This window comes from Bombyx mori, chromosome 5 (assembly GCF_030269925.1).
Source record: "Bombyx mori chromosome 5, ASM3026992v2".
Lineage (NCBI taxonomy): Eukaryota > Metazoa > Arthropoda > Insecta > Lepidoptera > Bombycidae > Bombyx > Bombyx mori.
In genome coordinates, this window is record NC_085111.1 from 776,557 (window position 1) to 784,056 (window position 7,500).

At 39.3% G+C, this 7,500-nt stretch overlaps 1 non-coding gene across 1 annotated transcript; it reads left to right on the forward strand.

The window, feature by feature from the left end:
- The first annotated feature begins 3,933 nt into the window (after positions 1-3,933).
- On the forward strand, positions 3,934-4,005 carry TRNAQ-CUG (transfer RNA glutamine (anticodon CUG)). Its single transcript has one exon. It is a non-coding gene; the product is annotated as a tRNA-Gln (tRNA).
- Positions 4,006-7,500: the final 3,495 nt, after the last annotated feature.

Here is a 7,500-nt window from a genome sequence, read left to right on the forward strand (position 1 = left end):
TGAGTCTGCACAGGTAGCCGGAGGTGAGACTTCCGCGGTCGCGGCCCACCCAGTCTGCGAGAACCGGGCAGATCGCCTCGACGGTACGGAGGCCGGCCGACGGGTCCGCCAAACGACGAGACCACTCCTCCAGCACGGACTGCCGAGATTGGAGCCTCCGCGCTCCGGCTGCACTTGCGCTAGGGCGCGCCGCCTCGTAGGAGACTGTGAGGTATCCTTGAATGACTGACTGCGATGCCGCAGCACGGCGACGTTCTCGTGGGTAAGAGCGTGGCACCAGACGGGTGCTCCGTATAGTGCCGTCGACCGCACGGGTACCATCACCCTGCCTATTTCTGCCGTGAAGCAGTGGTGTATTTCGGTTTGAAGGGTGGGACAGCGGTTATAACTATACTGAGACCTTAGAACTTCTATCTCAAGGTGTGTGGTGCGTTTACGCTGTGGATGTCTATGGGTTCCAGTAACCACTTAACACAAGGTGGGCTGTGAGCTCGTCCACACATTAAAACGAAGAGCGTAATCAAACGAAATTGGATCCGAAGTTTAAAGGGCCGTTTAAAGTAGTTGAAGTATTGGATGGTGACCGTTACACATTGAAAGCTTCAAATTCAAAACGTACTTACAAATACCCACACGATAGGCTAAGAAAAATGCCAGCATGACACATACCAGTCGAGGTTGATGTAAATGAAGAGCAAGCTTAAATTGTGGTGAAATCTCGAGTAAGGATAGTCTATCGGCCGTATTGTGTTCGACCGTACCAGTAGCTATTACGTAGTCGTAGCCCGGTAGAAATCGGTGTCTCTTGAGGCAACTCAAGTAGTCCGTGGGTGCGCGGTGCGCGTTTGGCTCTGGCGGAGGTCGGGGTCTGTAAAGACCATCGTGTGTAGTCAGCGGGTGATGCACACGGGCGATCCACGCTGTGGATGCGCATCATGAGGGCAATTGCGATTGCTGGTCGGCTGGAGAGCCGTGGCGTTAGATATTTTTACTCGGAAGTTTTCTTTGATCTGAGTTCTTGTAAGCTATGCCTGATTTGTACAGAGTAAATTTGAAGTTTGATGAACGACTGTGGTACGTGCTCTGGCTGATGAATAGTGAACTTTGTATACCCTATTGTTTGATTTGGTTAAAATGAAACAGTTTAAAGCTTTGATGACTTTAAATTTTCCGATAAGTCGTAAAGTGTAGTCAGGAGTGATCGAGCGGAACAAGTGTTCTCGTGGATGTTTTTGATTGTAGGTTAACCATCACGCGAGGACGTGTACAATCAGGAAGGCCGTGTCCCAATCGACACGTGATTGCTGCAGCCAGTACGAGATATGGGACGCAAACGCCGTCTGTTGGCGCTCGATGGGTCAACTATTCACCGGCCGAGCGGAGCGACGTGCCGGTAGCTGTATAATATCGAGTATTTTTGGTAAATGAGAACAATCTGGTGAGTCGTATTATTTTTATTTGGATTTTGGTGCCGAATGTTCTCTTGTCGAGAAATCTATATGCGATGGTTCTCATAAAAGGACTGTTGATTAGAGTCACAGGGATGACTGTTGATATGTGAGTCACAGGGATGACTGTTGATATGTGAGTCACAGGGATGACTGTTGATATGTGAGTCACAGGGATGACTGTTGATATGTGAGTCACAGGGATGACTGTTGATATGTGAGTCACAGGGATGACTATCATTGAACACTTGTAGTCACAGGGATGACTATCATTGAACACTTGTAGTCACAGGGATGACTATCATTGAACACTTGTAGTCACAGGGATGACTATCATTGAACACTTGTAGTCACAGGGATGACTATCATTGAACACTTGTAGTCACAGGGATGACTATCATTGAACACTTGTAGTCACAGGGATGACTATCATTGAACACTTGTAGTCACAGGGATGACTATCATTGAACACTTGTAGTCACAGGGATGACTATCATTGAACACTTGTAGTCACAGGGATGACTATCATTGAACACTTGTAGTCACAGGGATGACTATCATTGAACACTTGTAGTCACAGGGATGACTATCATTGAACACTTGTAGTCACAGGGATGACTATCATTGAACACTTGTAGTCACAGGGATGACTATCATTGAACACTTGTAGTCACAGGGATGACTATCATTGAACACTTGTAGTCACAGGGATGACTATCATTGAACACTTGTAGTCACAGGGATGACTTAGTTACTGTGTACATGAATTGTACGGGGAGAACTTGCAGCAGTAGTAAATCACTTATTTTCGTTTGTGTAATCTTTCGATGTCGTTATAGAATTTGTGTTTAGAATAAAAATTATTTGATGACTTTTAAATTTTCCGATAAGTCGTAAAGTGTAGTCAGGAGTGATCGAGCGGAACAAGTGTTCTCGTGGATGTTTTTGATTGTAGGTTAACCATCACACGAGGACGTGTGACGTGTCAGAATGGCCGTGTCGTGGTTAACGACTTTTAGTAATATTAAGAAGTTGTTTTGACTATTATTTTAAATGATGAAATGTTGTTTTGATAAATGTCACAAAATGTAGGGTACACTACGTGGCGCCACAGTATAAAATGGCGGTACGTGGACAGAGTCGTGGCATTCCGTGTCAGACAGTCATTCAGTCCGTATCAGACGGTCCGTCCGTCTCAGTCAGTGAGTCTCTGGCAGTCAGTCAGTCGGTCTGTCGGTATGTGCAACGAAACTGTCGGTTTACCCTGTCATTGTGAAAGTTGTGTGTGTTGAGTTTCAATAACTATTATTCAAAAGGTTTTATTGACTTTTTATAAACTGAGTTCAACCAAATACGAGAGATGACGGAACCTACCGCTCAGCCATCCCTGGCGCCGCCGCCGACATATATATTTTTGAATCAAGTGTGTAAGACGTGTTCATGAATGTTTTCCACCTTGAAGAAGCAGCATCGTGTTATAAACGTAAAATTAATTGGCAGGACTAATTGTGAGCTCCTACGGGTAGGCACTATCGTCCTACCTATTCTTGATTGAAGGGTGAGAAAACTGCTATATAACAGTAATTGAAACTTTGACGTCTCTAGCTATGTAGCCGCATTTTTTTTTCTTTATTTTTTTTTATTGCTTAGATGGGTGGACGAGCTCACAGCCCACCTGGTGTTAAGTGGTTACTGGAGCCCATGGACATTTACAACGTAAATGCGCCACCTACCTTGAGATATAAGTTCTAAGATCTCAGTATAGTTACAACGGCTGCCCCACCCTTCAAACCGAAACGCATTACTGCTTCACGGGAGAAATAGGCAGGGCGGTGGTACCTACCCGCGGGACTCACAAGAGGTCCTACCACCAGTAATTACGCAAATTATGATTTTGCGGGTTTCACTTTTATTACACGATGTTATTCCTTCACCGTGGAAGTCAATCGTGAACATTTGTTAAGTACGTAATTCATTAGAAAAATTAGTACTCGCCCGGGATTCGAACACAGGTGCATCGCTCAACACCTATGCACCGGACGTCTTATCCCTTAGGCCACGACGACTTTACGTTACAATGTTCACGGAGTTTGGTGACGATTGAACAAGTTTCCACCATATCGAATTTCGCAACTCATAGACATAAATCATAAATAAAAAGAATTTTACATATCTAGGTTATCAAATGTTAGTGAATTATACCTGAAACGTCAAAACTTTTAATATGAAAAAAATTACAGTTATTTTAATGACGTGCTAAATATAATGCGTTCATTCTTGGCAGCTTGGTGTCATTCATACTGTTAAAGTATTCACATCGTTAAAAACAAACAAGCGACTGATCGACAATGTTAAAACCATTGGCCCATCTACTGGGGTAGCTGATATTGCTCGAAAATACATATAACAGTGTACAAAACAGCTTATACTTAGCGCGAAGCTTAGTTGCTGCTACCAATTACTAATTTGGCGACATATGTTCAGTGGTTCCATGGTGTAATGGTTAGCACTCTGGACTCTGAATCCAGCGATCCGAGTTCAAATCTCGGTGGAACCTGTTTTTTACATATAAACATGTCGTCGAAGATTGTAATAAAGACACTGCTTTCTCTGGGGTTCATAGTTCATCATTCAACAGGTAGTTTAATATAAATATTATAATAACATGTTTACAAGAATATTTTATTTGGAATGAGAGCTTTAATAGTTTATAAAATATTACAAATAGTCAAATAAAATTTCTTTTTTTTTCGAACTGATAAAACTAGAACTTTTAGAAACATTTTTGGCAACTGTGTCACGTATCAAGCTATATTTAACAAGCTATAGATTTTAACCATACTTTGGTTGTATTTTAATTGCTTTTGATACTAATGAATTTATTTATTTTTTATCGTCCTGGTCGAAATAATCTTGCGATCCATTGCGTGTTTATTTATCTTGACTTGTCATAGTTTCTTTTTATTGCACACTTGGATGTTCGAGCTTACCAGCGGGATACAACCGAGAGTCCGTATCCTTACCTTATCTTAGGATAAAAATAACAATACGTTCAATTGACAAAAAAACTACATATGTTTTTATTACTTTTTATTACAAACAAATGATTTTATTATGGTCTACGACATGATAGTTAAATTATAGTTATAATTTAGAATAAAATAAGTCTTGAACCCGATATTGTTTCGTATTTTCAGTAGAATGAAACGTATCATGAGGCTTGGATCGATCAGAGGGAAGAGGTTGTCTATCGTTGGTTAATTATAGATAGTACTATCCGTGATTGTGAAACGCAAACTAAGGACAGAGGACTTTTTCTATAATCGGAGATAGCAATCTATCCGTAATCTCAAATAGGTTATTGAAAACGGCCGTAAATGATTATTGTTTTTCCTTTAGTTAAGCGCGGTAGTTCAATCCCGCCTAAGCACACCGGACGGTTCCGGTGTGCTTAGGCGAGTTTTTAACGTTCTCGATAGCGGAAAAGTTAACTCAAATTTGTATGGCGTTGGAACGTTTGCCTACGTTTTCCGCTAGGGGCGCTGTTCCAACTGCATACAAATTTGAGTTAGGTACTTTTACGCTATCGAGAACGTAAAAAAACTCACACTAAGCACACGGGTCGGTCTCTTTACGCCCTGTATAAATTTACTGTAGTAGTGGTAGTAAGTGGCACGCGTCGTCCACGCGACTAGCACGTGTTCGTGTACATTTACTTCCACAATAATGAGTAAAAATATTTAATTGCTTTCACTCAGCATTGTCCTCTGTAAATTTTAATCTCGTGTAGTGCTTGTTAACTGCCGAGCTGACTGACAGACAACGTCATAGAACCGTTGCAGTTTGAAGATAACAAATATGTTTTCAAAGCATCGTAAAGCTTAAAGCTTGCATTGTTAGGGTAGTATGTTTAATAATTAAAACACTCTACCTAACAATTGCTGGATTTTCTTTTTGCGCCGTTTAATTGGTATTTTACCTTTAAGTAATATCATATGTTGCTTCGAGATGAACTTTGAGTTTGAGCTATAAAAGTTGTAGACAATGACTCTTACTGATAATAGTAATAGTGAAACTATTGGCCCAGTCCTGAGCTTCATCGAACAAGAACCGCTATAAGCGTTGGGATGTTACAAGCCTGCGTGGATACCACCATCCTGTCATAATTCTGCCACGAAGCTATCACGCGTTCGGGTAGGAGGATGAGGAGAGCCAGTATACCGATGCCTACTCGCAATACAAAAATTTATAAACTTTACATATAAATAAAATTGGAGTTTCTGTTTGTAATATTGCAATAACCGATTTTTACTACATGCATATGAATATATAAACGGTATATACACCAAAATAACATTTTTACATTTTTAACGTTTGTTCCGGCTAATCTCTGGAACGTCTGGACCGATTTTGACGAGACTTTCACTGATAGCTACCTGATAATATAAGGAGTAACTTAGGCTACTTTTTTTAGACAAGCTTCGCCCCGCGGCGTCACCCGCGATACGACAATAACCGTGGGACTCAGCTATCAATAATAAAATTTAATGTTTCCAAAGCGAAGCGAGGGCGGGTAGCTAGTTTTTAAATAATATTAAAGTTTAAACACACCTTAGAGTTAACCACGAGTAGCCATGTTGTATTCGATAACATAACATTTTTGTGTTAACTAAAATTCATTATACTCCGGCGTTACTTTTAGGAACGCTCATTTAGTGAATGTTCGTTTTGATTACGTTTTTATCCCTCGACAACAACTTACAAAGCAAAGCTGAAATGTTTTAATAAGCAATCATTTCTTCCGCTGTATCGAATATTAACCGTAAAAACCATCAAAAAGTGGGTCTAATAAATATGTATGGAGAGTACACTTTCCGTAACGTCTCCTCATAAGTGTGCATAAAATATAATAAATAATAATATATAAAATATAACGCGTTCCATCCGGCGCGTGCCGAAACATTTTTGATACGCTTTTACGAGTACTAGAGGTCCCGCAGTAGTCGAAATTCGACTATAATTAATTGGAATTGTAAGTTTGTACACTATTATGATTGTATTTTATAGTTCTATAATGACAAATTTCGCCAAGACTACACTATAAAAACATTAACAAAGACAAACAATATTTAATCTATTCTCAATTTAACAACAGACGTCAAGAACAATAGTTTGACAATAAATAGTAGGTATGCATGCGTGTGTTCGTCAAATAAATGGTATGTAGTGTGTGTGATGTTTTCTTTATTGATTTATTGTATCTTTTAAGCATTATTTTTAAAAAATATTAGCATTGTGCACTTCTTCTCTATATTCTCTATCAGTGTGGAATGTTTCATACTCCTCCGTCCGCGCAATTTTCGTAAAAAGGGTTACAAAGTTTTTGCTTCACGTATTAATATATAGATTATTATATAATAGCTTCAGATGTATGTATGTATGTTTGTAACGGAATCTTTGAACATGATTTTGACCCCCTTCAAAACGTCGGATTAACTCGAAATTTTGTATACTTATTAAGGACCGATGACAATTCAATACTTAAAAAAAAAGAAAAAAAATTGAAATAATTTAAATTCAACTAAAAAATGAAAAATAAATAATAGTTTAAAAAAAGTAACAAATGCTTTTTGACAATAAAATCATTATTTCTTATACTATTTTTAATTTAAATTTATTAAAATTTATTTTCTATTGTTTAGTTGGATTTTCTATAAAAGCGTATTTTGTTAGTTTTTTAAACTATTATTTATTATCATACATTTCCGATAAAATAAAGAGCTCTACGACTTTTAAAACGTACCGTTGAACGTATTATAGTTATGCGATACTTGACGCATTAATAACTTTACAGTAATTCGTCTATTGTTGGGATTTTATAGCGATTAATTCGCGGTCGCGTGCGGCGGCGCCACGCGTGAGAGCGACGCGCGCTTTGCTTCCCACGGCGCACCCCCGCTCCCAAATACAACAATTTATTTACACAACATAAGACTAAGTCAACTTGTGACCGTGATCGGAGCACAGTTAATCAAAACGGTAAAGTACATAC